Below are 13,565 nucleotides of genomic sequence, written 5' to 3'. Positions count from 1 at the left end.
TGCATTATTATTGTTTTTGATCATCTCAAGAGGTTTCTAGTCGATAGTGGGACAAAATTTCTAATTTGGGAAGCTAATTTTCTCTGCAAATCTTCTTTACATCTCTAGCTTATTAATACACCTCAGAAGTGTTACAGGAATTAATTCGCAGGATTTTGAAGAATATTTTGAGGTATGCTGGGAAAAATCATGTCAAGTATCAATGATTAGAAACTAAACAATCAATATTAGATATTGTAAAATTATATTTAATCTTCCATATGGCATAAATAAGTTATTTTAATGTACAGTCGTTGTACTTTGTAAACTTGCATATAAAATATTTGAAAAAATAACTTTCAATATGTAAAATGTAAATATACAAAGGAAAGGATCGGAAAAAATAGGTAAAAATAATCAGGCTAAGAAAACACTACAGTGTCACCCTCAGAAGACTATAGAAGGATTCTCACCCTCGAGAAACAGAGGAACTTGAACATGGAAATGACCCTCTGCTGGCCATACTGATTATGGTACATAATTTTAAAAGGCTTTTAGAGAGAAGGGAAATGTTTTATTATGCATTCAGCACAGTGTTATGGTGATGTTTCTTAACTATCAGCTATTTTTAAAATTCCCATAATCTTTCTATAGATGACAAAGTTACATAAATATGAAGGATAAGAAGGGCCCCTGCAAACCTGATAATACAATTCTCTTTTCAATGATAACGTATTTCTAAGCGCGCATCTCCTAATCATATTGATGCGCATTTAGTGTTCTTTTACCTACACCTGTCAAAGTGGCTAAAGTAATCCTTCATAAGGAGATAATTTTTTCCTTTAGGTGAATTTTTCCGCATAATACTCTAACATTTCCAATTCCATTTTTCTCGAAAAAGTTTACATGATATACCTATAAAATTACTAAAACTTTGGCTGCATAAATAATTTAAATGGACTTTACTTCAAAGATAATATTTACTTTTAAAGTTGTAAACCTTTGAATCATCAATTAATTAGAATTATCTTTTACTTTATAAATAAAGTTTTTTGTCCCTACATATTTATGATTTGGAAATTTTCACCTGGAAAATTTCATTTTCATTTGGATGCCTTGTCTTTAGTATAAAATTCAGTATTTCAATTTCAATATGATTTTTTGATTGATTTTTACCTGAAATTATGATAAAATAAGTGAAAAATAGAGATAAACTTTAAGTACAATGTTATTTGTGCTTAATAATAAAATCAAGAAAGTAAAATATCTAAAATAATTATAACTATTTAAATAAACAAAGTATCATGTAATGGGCGAAATATTCTTCTGGCTCGTTTTTGATTCTGACAGGTTGTTTACAGGTTCTGAAATTCAGTTTGCTCATCTCTAACATGAGGTTGAACTAGGTATGGCTTGTTTGGCTGAACTCTGTAAAGCTGGTCAAAAAAGTTGCATTTGCATTCTTCTTCCTATTACTGTATACAATAGAATCCTTCCTGTTTCTACCATGAGATTCAGAACACAGTCTCTGAACTTTCTGAATAGTTTCCAAGGCTCCTTTTTCTCCTGAAGCCTTCTCATAAACGGCTCTACCATGCACCCTGCTTGTCAACACCAAACTCAAAGTATACCTGATGTCATCCCTTCCTTTACCATCTTCCTACCTGTATCCAATCTGTAGCTCAACCATATCAAATTTGAGAAATCTCTCTAATGCATCCATTCTGCTCATTCTCTATAATAACCACTCTAGGTCAAACCACGGCCAAACCCATCAGTTCAGTTCAATATTTTGATGGATCCCTAATGTGTCTGCATATTTCCACTTCCCCCTTCTACCATCTGTTCTCTAGAAAGCAAAGAGAGTAATCACCAAAAAAAGAAAAAGAAAAAGAAAACAGGAAAGGAATAACATCAGGTCATTGCCCTAGAAAAATCTTGCAGAAGCTTCCCGATACTTGTGCAAGAAAGCTCACACCCCATATTCGGACCCCCTAACTCTAAATGGGTGTATAACCTCACGTCATGCATCGCTCACTTACTATGCTCCGGCCACCATGGACTTCTATTACTCATACACGCAGAACATTCTCCTGTTAGAAGGCCTTGTCATGTGTTCTTCTGGTTGCCTGGAAATCTCTGGTCATCTTCTCCTCTTTCAGGCCTGAGATTAATTTCCTCAAACAGGCCTTTCTTGATCCCACCTTATCTCACTTCACCTTCAACCTCTTTTAAAAATCCTCAATCTGATTTTTCTTCATAGCGTATATTATAATATGTCAATATCTCGTCTATTTATGTGATTACTAACTTACACAGAGGAGAGCCTTTTGAATAGAATCCCAATAGGCCGAGTTTCTACAACTTTGTCCTCATACCTCAATTCCCAGCACTTGGCACAGGATCGAGTACAACAAACACTTACTGACTGGATAACGAACTACATGTAAGATAAAATCAAACCTTGCGGAATTGCAGGCATGTTCCCTTATTCTTATACTCCTATGCTTAAAGTGAAAATATATTCATGTTATATTGCTCCGAATGTCCACTTCCAGTTTCTACAGAAAGAGCGTTTCACAACTCCTCAATCAAAAGTAAGGTACAACTCTGTTAGTTGAATGCACAGAACAGAAAGAAGTTTCACAGAATGATTCTGTGTAGTGTTTATTGGAAGATATTCCTTTTTCCACTATAGGCCTCTAAGCGCTAAGAATGTTCACTTCCAGTTTCGACAAAAAGAGTGTTTCAGAACCGCACAATCAAAAGTAACGTTCAAATCTCTCAGTTGAATGCACATATCAGGAAGAAGTTTCACAGAATGGTTCTGTGTAGTTTTTATTTGAAGATATTCCTTTTTCCACTATAGGCGTCGTAGCGCTCTGAATGTCCACTTGCAGTTTCTACAGAAAGAGTGTTTCTGAACTGCTCAATCAAAAGTAAGGTTCAACTCTGTTAGTTGAATGCAAAGAACAGAATGAAGTTTCACAGAATGCTTCTGTGTAGTTTTTATTTGAAGATATTCCTTTTTCCAATATAGGCCTCTTAGCGCTCCGAATGTCCAACTGCAGTTTCTACAGAAAGAGTGTTTCAGAACGACTCAATCAAAAGTAAGGTTCAAGTCTGTTAGTTGAATGCACAGAACAGAAGGAAGTTTCACAGAATTCTTCTGTGTAGTATTTATTTGAAGATATTCCTTTTTCAACTGTAGCCCTCTTAGCGCTCCGAATGTCCATTGCAGTTTCTACAGAAAGAGTGTTTCAGAAATGCTCAATCAAAAGTAAGGTTCAACTCTGTTAGTTGAATGCACAGAACAGAAACAAGTTTCACAGAATGCTTCTGCGTAATTTTATTTGAAGATATTCGTTTTTCCACTATCACCCTCTTAACGCTCCGAATGTCCACTTGCAGTTTCTACAGAAAGAGTGTTTCAAAACTGCTCTAGCAAAAGTCTGGTTTAACTCTGTTAGTTGAATGCACAGATCAGAAAGAAGTTTCACAGAATGCTTCTGTGTAGTTTTTATTTGAAGATATTCCTTTTCCCACTATAGGCCTCATAGCCCTCCGAATGTCCAATTGCAGTTTCTACAGAAAGAGTGTTTCAGAACTGCTCAATCAAAAGTAAGGTTCAACTCTGTTAGTTGAATGCACAGAATAGAAAGAAGTTTAACAAAATGCTTCCGTGTAGTTCATATTTGAAAACATTCTTTTTCCACTATTACGCTCTTAGCGTTCCGAATGTCCAATTGCATTATCTACAGAAAGAGTGTTTCAGAACTGCTCAATCAAAAGTATGGTTTAGCTCTGTTAGTTGAATGCACAGATCAGAAAGAAGTTTCAGAGAATGCTTCTGTGTAGTTTTTATTTGGAGATATTCCTTTTTCCACTATAGGCCTCTTAGCGCTCCGAATGTTCACTTGCAGTTTCTACAAAAAGAGTGTTTCAGAACTTCTCAATCAAAAGTAAGGGTCAACTCTGTTAGTTGAATGCACAGAACAGAAAGAAGATTCGCATAATGCTTCTGTGCAGTTTTATTTGATGATATTCGTTTTTCCAGTATGCGCCTCTTGGCACTTCGAATGTCCACTTGCAGTTTCTACAGAAAGAGTGTTTCAGAACTGCTCAATCAAAAGTAAGGGTCAACTCTGTTAGTTGAATGCAGAGAACAGAAAGAAGTTTCAGAGAATGCTTCTGTGTAGTTTTTATTTGGAGATATTCGTTTTTCCACTATAGGCCTCTTAGCGCTCCAAATGTCCACTTGCAGTTTCTACAGAAAGAGTGTTTCAGAACTGCTCAATGAAAAGTAAGGCAAACTCTGTTAGTTGAATGCAGAGTACAGAAAGAATTTTCGGAAAATCCTTCTGTGCAGTTTTTACTTCGAGATATTCCTTTTTCCACTATAGGCCGCTTAGCGCTCCAAATGTCCACTTGCACTTTCTACAGAAAGACTGTTTCAGAACTGCTCAATCAAAAGTAAGGTTCAATTCTGTTAGTAGAATGCACAGAACAGAAAGAAGTTTCACAGAATGCTTCTGTGTAGTTTATATTTGAATATATTCCTTTTTCCACTATTACCCTCTTAGCGCTCCTAATGTCCACTTGCATTTTCTACAGAAAGAGTGTTCAGAACTGCTCAATCAAAAGTATGGTTTAACTCTGTTAGTTGAATGCACAGATGAGAAAGAAGTTTCACAGAATGCTTCTGTGTAGTTTTTATTTGAAGACATTCCTTTTTCCAATATAGGACTCTTAGCGCTCAGAATCTCCAATTGCAGTATCTACAGAAAGAGTGTTTCAGAACTGCTCAATCAAAAGTAAGGTTCAACTCTGTTACTTGAATGCAGGGAACAGAAAGAATTTTCAGAGAATGTTTCTGTGTAGTTTATATTTGAAGATATTCCTTTTTCCACTATTACCCTCTTAGCGCTCCGAATGTCCACTCACATTTTCTACACAAAGAGTTTTTCAGAACTGCTCAAACAAAAGTATGGTTTAACTCTGTTAGCTGAATGCACAGATGAGAAAGAAGTTTCACAGAATCCTTCTGTGTAGTTTTTATTTGAAGATAGTCCTCTTTCCAGTATAGGCCTCTTAGCGCTCCGAATATCCAATTGCAGTTTCTACAGAAAGAGTGTTTCACAACGGCTCAATCAAAAGTAAGGTTCAAGTCTTTTAGTTGAATGCACAGAACAGAAAGTAGTTTCACAGAATGCTTCTGTGTAGTATTTATTTGAAGATATTCCTTTTTCCACTATTACCCTATTAGCGCTCCGAATGTCCACTTGCAGCTTCTACAGAAAGAGTGTTTCAGAACTGCTCCTTCAAAAGTAAGGCTCAACTCTGTTAGTTGAATGGAGAGAACAGAAAGATGTTTCAGAGAATGCTTCTGTGTAGTTTTTATTTGGAGATATTCCTTTTTCCACTAATACCATCTTAGCGCTCCGAATGTCCACTTGCATTTTCTACAGAAAGAGTGTTTCAGAACTGCTCAATCAAAAGTATGGTTTAACTCTGTTAGCTGAATGCAGAGATCAGAAAGAAGTTTCACAGAATGCTTCTGTGTAGTTTTTATTTGAAGATACACTTTTTCCCAATATAGGCCTCTTAGCGCTCAGAATGTCCAATTGCAGTTTCTACAGAAAGAGTGTTTCAGAACGGCTCAATCAAAAGTAAGGTTCACTTCTGTTAGTTGAATGCACAGAACAGGAAGAAGTTTCACAGAATGCTTCTGTGTAGTTTATATTTGAATATATTTCTTTTTCCACTATTACCCTCTTAGCGCTCCGAATGTCCACTTGCATTTTCTACAGAAAGAGTGTTCAGAACTGCTCAATCAAAAGTATGGTTTAACTCTGTTAGTTGAATGCACAGTTCAGAAAGAAGTTTCACAGAATGCTTCTGTGTACTTTTTATTTGAAGATATTCTTTTTCCCAATGTAGGCTCCTTAGCGCTCAGAATGTCCAGTTGCAGTTTCTACAGAAAGAGTGTTTCAGAACGGCTCAATCAAAGTAAGGTTCAACTCTGTTAGTTGAATGCACAGAACAGAAAGAATTTTCACAGACTGCTTCTGTGTATTTTATATTTGAATATACTCCTTTCTCCGCTATTACCCTCTTAGCGCTCCGAATGTCTACTTGCATTTTCTACATAAAGAGTGTTCAGAACTGCTTAATCAAAAGTATAGTTTAACTCTGTTTGTTGAATGCACAGATCAGAAAGAAGTTTCAGAGAATGCTTCTGTGTAGTTTCTATTTGAAGATATTCCTTTTTCCAATATAGGACTCTTAGCGCTCAGAACGTCCAACTGCAGTATCTACAGAAAGAGTGTTTCAGAACTGCTCAATCAAAAGTACGGTTCAACTCTGTTAGTTGAATGCACGGAAGAGAAAGAAGTTTCAGAGAATGTTTCTGTGTAGTTTACATTTGAAGATATTCCTTTTTCCACTATTACCCTCTTAGCGCTCCGAATGTCCACTTTCATTTCCTACAGAAAGAGTGTTTCAGAACTGTTCAATCAAAAGTATGGTTTAACTCTGTTAGTTGAATGCACAAATCAGAAAGATGTTTCACAGAATGCTTCTGTGTAGTTTTTATTTGAAGATAGTGTTTTTTCCAATATATGCCTATTAGCTCTCCGAATATCCAATTGCAGTTTCTACAGAAAGAGTGTTTCAGAACGGCTCAATCAAAAGTAAGGTTCAACTCTGTTAGTTGAATGCACAGATCAGAAAGAAGTTTCACAGAATGCTTCTGTGTAGTTTTTATTTGAAGATATTCCTTTTTCCAATATAGGACTCTTAGCGCTCAGAATGTCCAATTGCAGTATCTACAGAAAGAGTGTTTCAGAAATGCTCAATCAAAAGTAAGGTTCAACTCTGTTAGTTGAATGCACAGAACAGAAAGTAGTTTCACAGAATGCTTCTGTGTAGTTTTATTTAAACATATTCTTTTTTCCACTATACGCCTCTTAGTGCTCCGCATGTCCACTTGCAGTTACTACAGAAAGAGTGTTTCAGTACTGCAACATCAAAAGTAAGGCTCAACTCTGTTAATTGAATGCAGAGAACAGAAAGAAGTTTCAGAGAATGCTTCTGTGTAGTTTTTATTTGGAGATATGCCTTTTTGCACTATAGGCCCCTTAGAGCTCGGAATGTCCACTTGCAGTTTCTACAGAAAGAGTTTTTCAGAACTGCTCAATCAATGGTAAGGTTCAACTCTGTTAGTTGAATGCACAGAACAAAAAGTAGTTTCACAGAATGCTTCTAAGTAGTTTTTATTTGAAGATATTCCTTTTTCCACTGTAGGCGTCTTAGCGCTCCAAATGTCCACTTGCAGTTTCTACAGAAAGAGTGTTTCAGAACTGCTCAATCAGAAGTAAGGTTCAATGCTGTTAGTTGAATGCACAGAACAGAAAGAACTTTCACAGAATGCTTCTGTGTAGTTTTTATTTGAAGATATTCCTTTTTCCACTATTACCCTCTTAGCGCTCCGAATGTCCACTTGCAGTTTCTACAGAAAGAGTGTTTCAGAACTGCTCAAGCAAAAGTATGGCTAAACTCTGTTATTTGAATGCGCAGATCAGAAAGAAGTTTCACAGAATGCTTCTGTGTAGTTTCTATTTGAACATATTCCTTTTTCCCATATAGGCCTCTTAGCGCTCTGAATGTCCTATTGCTGTTTCTACAGAAAGAGTGTTTCAGAACTGCTCAATCAAAGGTAAGTTTCAACTCTGTTAGTTGAATGAACAGAACAAAATGAAGTTTCACAGAATTCTTCTGTGTAGTTTTTATTTGAAGATATTCCTTTTTCCACTATAGGCCTCTTAGCCCTCCGAATGTCCACTTGCAGTTTCTACAGAAAGAGTGTTTCAGAACTGCTCAATCAAAAGTAAGGTTCAACATTGTTAGCTGAATGCACAGAACAGAAAGAAGTTTCACAGAATGCTTCTGTGTAGTTTATATTTGAAGATATTCCTTTTTCCACTATTAACCTGTTAGAGCTCCGAATGTCCACTTTCATTTTCTACAGAAAGAGTGTTTCAGAACTGCTCAATCAAAAGTATGATTTAACTCTGTTAGTTGAATGCAGAGATCAGAAAGCAGTTTCACAGAATGCTTCTGTGTAGTTTTTAATTGAAGATATTCCTTTTTCCACTATAGGCCTGTTACCGCTCCGAATATCCTCTTGCAGTTTCTACAGAAAGAGTGTTTCAGAACTGCTCAATCAAAAGTAAGGTTCAACTCTGTTAGTTGAATGCACAGATCAGAAAGCTGTTTCACAGTATGATTCAGTGTAGTTTTTAATTGAAAATATTCCTTTTTCCAATATACGCCTCTTAGCACTCCGAATGTCCAATTGCAGTTTCTACAGAAAGAGCATTTCAGAACAGCTCAATCAAAGTTAAGGTTCAACTCTGTTAGTTGATTGCACATAACAAAAGAAATTTCGGGGTGGAGCCAAGATGGCCGAATAGGAACAGCTCTGGTCTCCAGCTCCCAGCCCCAGCGACACAGAAGACGGGTGATTTCTGCATTTCTGCTTGAGGTACCGGTTTCTTCTCACTAGGGAGTGCCTAACAGTGGGTTCAGGATAGTCGGTGAAGCGCACTGTGCGCGAGCCGAAGCAGGGCGAGGCATTGCCTCACTGGGGAAGCGCAAGGGGTCAGGGAGTTCCCTTTCCTAGTCAAAGAAAGGGGAAACAGACGGCACCGGGAATATCGGGTCAGTCCCGTCCTAATACTGCGCTTTTCCAACGGGCCTGGAAAACGGCACACTAGGAGATTGTGTCCCGCACCTGGCTTGGAGGGTCCTATGCCCACAGAGTCTTGCTGATTGCTAGCACAGCAGTCTGAGATCACGCTGCAAGGCGGCAACGAGGCTGGGGGAGGGGCGCCCACCATTGCCCAGGCTTGCTTAGGTAAACAAACCAGCCAGGAAGCTCGAACTGGGTGGAGCCCACCACAGCTCAAGGAGGCCTGCCTGCCTCTGTAGGCTCCATCTCTGGGGGCAGGGCACAGACAACCAAAAACTCAGCGAGAACCTCCACAGCCTTAAATGTCCCTGTCTGACTGACAGCTTTGAAGAGAGTAGTGGTTCTCCCAGCACGCAGCTGGAGATCTGAGAACGGACAGACTGCCTCCTAAAGTGGGTCCCTCACCCCTGAGCAGCCTAACTGGGAGGCACCCCCCCAGTAGGGACAGACTGACACCTCATTCAACCGGGTACTCCTCTGAGACAAAACTTTCAGAGGAACTATCAGACAGCTGAATTTGTGGTCTCACGAAAATCCGCTCTTCTGCAGCCACCGGTGCTGACACCCAGCCAAACAGGGTCTGGAGTGGACCTCTAGTAAACTCCAACAGACCTGCAGCTGAGGGTCTTGTCTGGTAGAAGGAAAATTAACAAACAGAAAGGACATCCACACCAAAAACCCATCTGTACATCACCATCATCGAAGACAAAAAGTAGACAAAACCACAAAGATGGGGAAAAAACAGACCAAAAAAACTGGAAACTCTAAAAAACAGAGCACCTCTCCTCCTCCAAAGGAACGCAGTTCCTCACCAGCAATGGAACAAAGCTGGATGGAGGATGACTTTGATGAGTTGAGAGAAGAAGGCTTCAGACGATCAAACTACTCTGAGCTACGAGAGGAAATTCAAAACAATAGCAAAGAAGTTAAAAACTTTGAAAAAAATTAGAAGAATGGATAACTAGAATAACCAATGGAGAGAAGGGCTTAAAGGAGATGATGGAGCTGAAAGCCAAGTTTCGAGAACTACGCGAAGAATGCAGAAGCCTCAGTAGCAGATGCGATCAACTGGAAGAAAGGGTATCTCTGATAGAAGATGAAATGAATGAAATGAAGAGAGAAGGGAAGTTTAGAGAAAAAAGAATAAAAAGAAATGAAAAAAGCCTCCAAGAAATTTGGGACTATGTGAAAAGACCAAACCTACTTCTGATTGGTGTACCTTAAAATGATGGGGAGAATGGAACCAAGTTGGAAAACACTCTGCAAGATATTATCCAGGAGAACTTCCCCAATCTAGCAAGGCAGGCCAGCATTCAGATTCAGGAAATACAGAGAACGCCACAAAGATACTCCTCGAGAAGGGCAACTCCAAGACACATAATTGTCAGATTCACCAAAGTGGAAATGAAGGAAAAAATGTTAAGGGCAGCCAGAGAGAAAGGTCGGGTTACCCACAAAGGGAAGCCCATCAGACTAACAGCTGATCTCTCAGCAGAAACTCTACAAGCCAGAAGAGAGTGGGGGCCGATATTCAACATTCTTAAAGAAAAGAATTTTCAACCCAGAATTTCCTATCCCGCCAAACTAAGCTTCATAAGTGAAGGAGAAATAAAATACTTTACAGATAAGCAAACGCTGAGTGATTTTGTCACCACCAGGCCTGCCCTAAAAGAGCTCCTGAAGGAAGCACTAAACATGGAAAGGAACAACTGGTACCAGCCCCTGCAAAGCATGCCAAATTGTAAAGACCATCGAGGCTAGGAAGAAACTATAGCAACTAACGAGCAAAATAACCAACTAACATCATAATGACAGGATCAGATTCACACATAACAATATTCACGTTAAATGTAAATGGGCTAAATGCTCCAATCAAAAGACACAGACTGGCAAACTGGATAAGGAGTCAGGACCCATCAGTGTGCTGTATTCAGGAAACCCATCTCACGTGCAGAGACACACATAGACTCAAAATAAAGGGATGGAGGAAGATCTATCAAGCAACTGGAAAACAAAAAAAGGCAGGGGTTGCAATCCTAGTCTCTCATAAAATAGACTTTAAACCAACAAAGATCAAAAGAGACAAAGAAGGCCATTACATAATGGTAAAGGGATCAATTCAACAAGAAGAGCTAACTATCCTAAATATATATGCACCCAACACAGGAGCACCCAGATTCATAAAGCAAGTCCTCAGTGACCTACAAAGGGACTTAAACTCCCACACAATAATAATGGGAGATTTTAACACCCCACTGTCAGCATTAGACAGATCAACGAGACAGAAAGTTAACAAGGATATCCAGGAATTGAACTCAGCTCTACATAAAGTGGACCTAATAGACATCTACAGAACTCTCCACCCCAAATCAACAGAATATACATTTTTTTCAGCACCACACCACACCTATTCCAAAATTGACCACATAGTTGGAAGTAAAGCTCTTCTCAGCAAATGTAAAAGAACAGAGATTATAACAAACTGTCTCTCAGACCACAGTGCAATCAAACTAGAACTCAGGATTAAGAAACTCAGTCAAAACCGCTCAACTACATGGAAACTGAACAACCTGCTCCTGAATGACTATTGGGTACATAATGAAATGAAGGCAGAAATAAAGATGTTCTTTGAAACCAACGAGAACAAAGACACAACATACCAGAATCTCTGGGACACGTTCAAAGCAGTGTGTAGAGGGAAATTTATAGCACTAAATGCCCACAAGAGAAAGCAGGAAAGATCCAAAATTGACACCCTAACATCACAATTAAAAGAACTAGAAAAGCAAGAACAAACACATTCAAAAGCTAGCAGAAGGCTAGAAATAACTAAAATCAGAGCAGAACTGAAGGAAATAGAGACACAAAAAACCCTTCAAAAAATTAATGAATCTAGGAGCTGGTTTTTTGAAAAGATCAACAAAATTGATGGACCGCTAGCAAGACTAATAAAGAAGAAAAGAGAGAAGAATCAAATAGATGCAATAAAAAATGAAAAAGGGGATATCACCACCGATCCCACAGAAATACAATCTACCATCAGAGAATACTACAAACACCTCTATGCAAATAAACTAGAAAATCTAGAAGAAATGGATAAATTCCTCGACAAATACACCCTCCCAAGACTAAACCAGGAAGAAGTTGAATCTCTGAATAGACCAATAACAGGTTCTGAAATTGTGGCAATAATCAATAGCTTACCAACAAAAAAGAGTCCAGGACCTGATGGATTCACAGCTGAATTCTACCAGAGGTACAAGGAGGAACTGGTACCATTCCTTCTGAAACTATTCCAATTGATAGAAAAAGAGGGAATCCTCCCTAACACATTTTACGAAGCCAGCATCGTCCTGATACCAAAACCTGGCAGAGACATAACCAAAAAAGAGAATTTCAGACCAATATCCTTGATGAACATTGATGCAAAAATCCTCAATAAAATACTGGCAAACCAAATCCAGCAGCACATCAAAAACCTTATCCACCATGATCAAGTGGGTTTCATCCCTGGGATGCAAGGCTGGTTCAACATACACAAATCAATAAATGTAATCCAGCATATAAACAGAACCAAAGACAAAAACCACATGATTATCTCAATAGATGCAGAAAAGGCCTTTGACAAAATTCAACAACCCTTCATGCTAAAAACTCTAAATAAATTAGGTATTGATGGGACGTATCTCAAAATAATAAGAGCTATCTACAACAAACCCACAGCCAATATCATACTGAATGGGCAAAAACTGGAAGCATTCCCTCTGAAAACTGGCACAAGACAGGGATGCCCTCTCTCACCGCTCCTATTCAACATAGTGCTGGAAGTTCTGGCCAGAGCAATCAGGCAGGAGAAGGAAATAAAGGGTATTCAATTAGGAAAAGAGGAAGTCAAATTGTCCCTGTTTGCAGATGACATGATTGTATATCTAGAAAACCCCATTGTCTCAGCCCAAAATCTCCTTAAGCTGATTAGCAACTTCAGCAAAGTCTCAGGATACAAAATTAATGTACAAAAATCACAAGCATTCTTGTACACCAATAACAGACAAACAGAGAGCCAAATCATGAGTGAACTCCCATTCACAATTGCTTCAAAGAGCATAAAATACCTAGGAATCCAACTTACAAGGGATGTGAAGGACCTCTTCAAAGAGAACTACAAACCACTGCTCAATGAAATAAAAGAGGATACAAACAAATGGAAGAACATTCCATGCTCATGGGTTGGAAGAATCAATATCATGAAAATGGCCATACTGCCCAAGGTAATTTATAGATTCAATGCCATCCCCATCATGCTACCAATGACTTTCTTCACAGAATTGGAAAAAACTACTTTAAACTTCATATGGAACCAAAAAAGAGCCCGCATCGCCAAGTCAATCCTAAGCCAAAAGAACAAAGCTGGAGGCATCACGCTACCTGACTTTAAACTATACTACAAAGCTACAGTAACCAAAACAGCATGGTACTGGTACCACAACGGAGACATAGATCAATGGAACAGAACAGAGCCCTCAGAAATGATGCCGCATAGCTACAACTATCTGATCTTTGACAAACCTGACAAAAACAAGAAATGGGGAAAGGATTCCCTATTTAATAAACGGTGCTGGGAAAACTGGCTAGCCATATGTAGAAAGCTGCAACTGGATCCCTTCCTTACACCTTATACAAAAATTAATTCAAGATGGATTAAAGACTTATATGTTAGACCTAAAACCATTAAAATCCTACAAGAAAACCTAGGCAATACCATTCAGGACATAGGCGTGGGCAAGGACTTCATGTCTAAAATACCAAAAGCAATGGCAACAAAAGCCAAAATCGA

This window comes from Symphalangus syndactylus, chromosome 7 (genome assembly GCF_028878055.3).
Source record: "Symphalangus syndactylus isolate Jambi chromosome 7, NHGRI_mSymSyn1-v2.1_pri, whole genome shotgun sequence".
Lineage (NCBI taxonomy): Eukaryota > Metazoa > Chordata > Mammalia > Primates > Hylobatidae > Symphalangus > Symphalangus syndactylus.
This window is presented reverse-complemented; position numbering follows the sequence as displayed.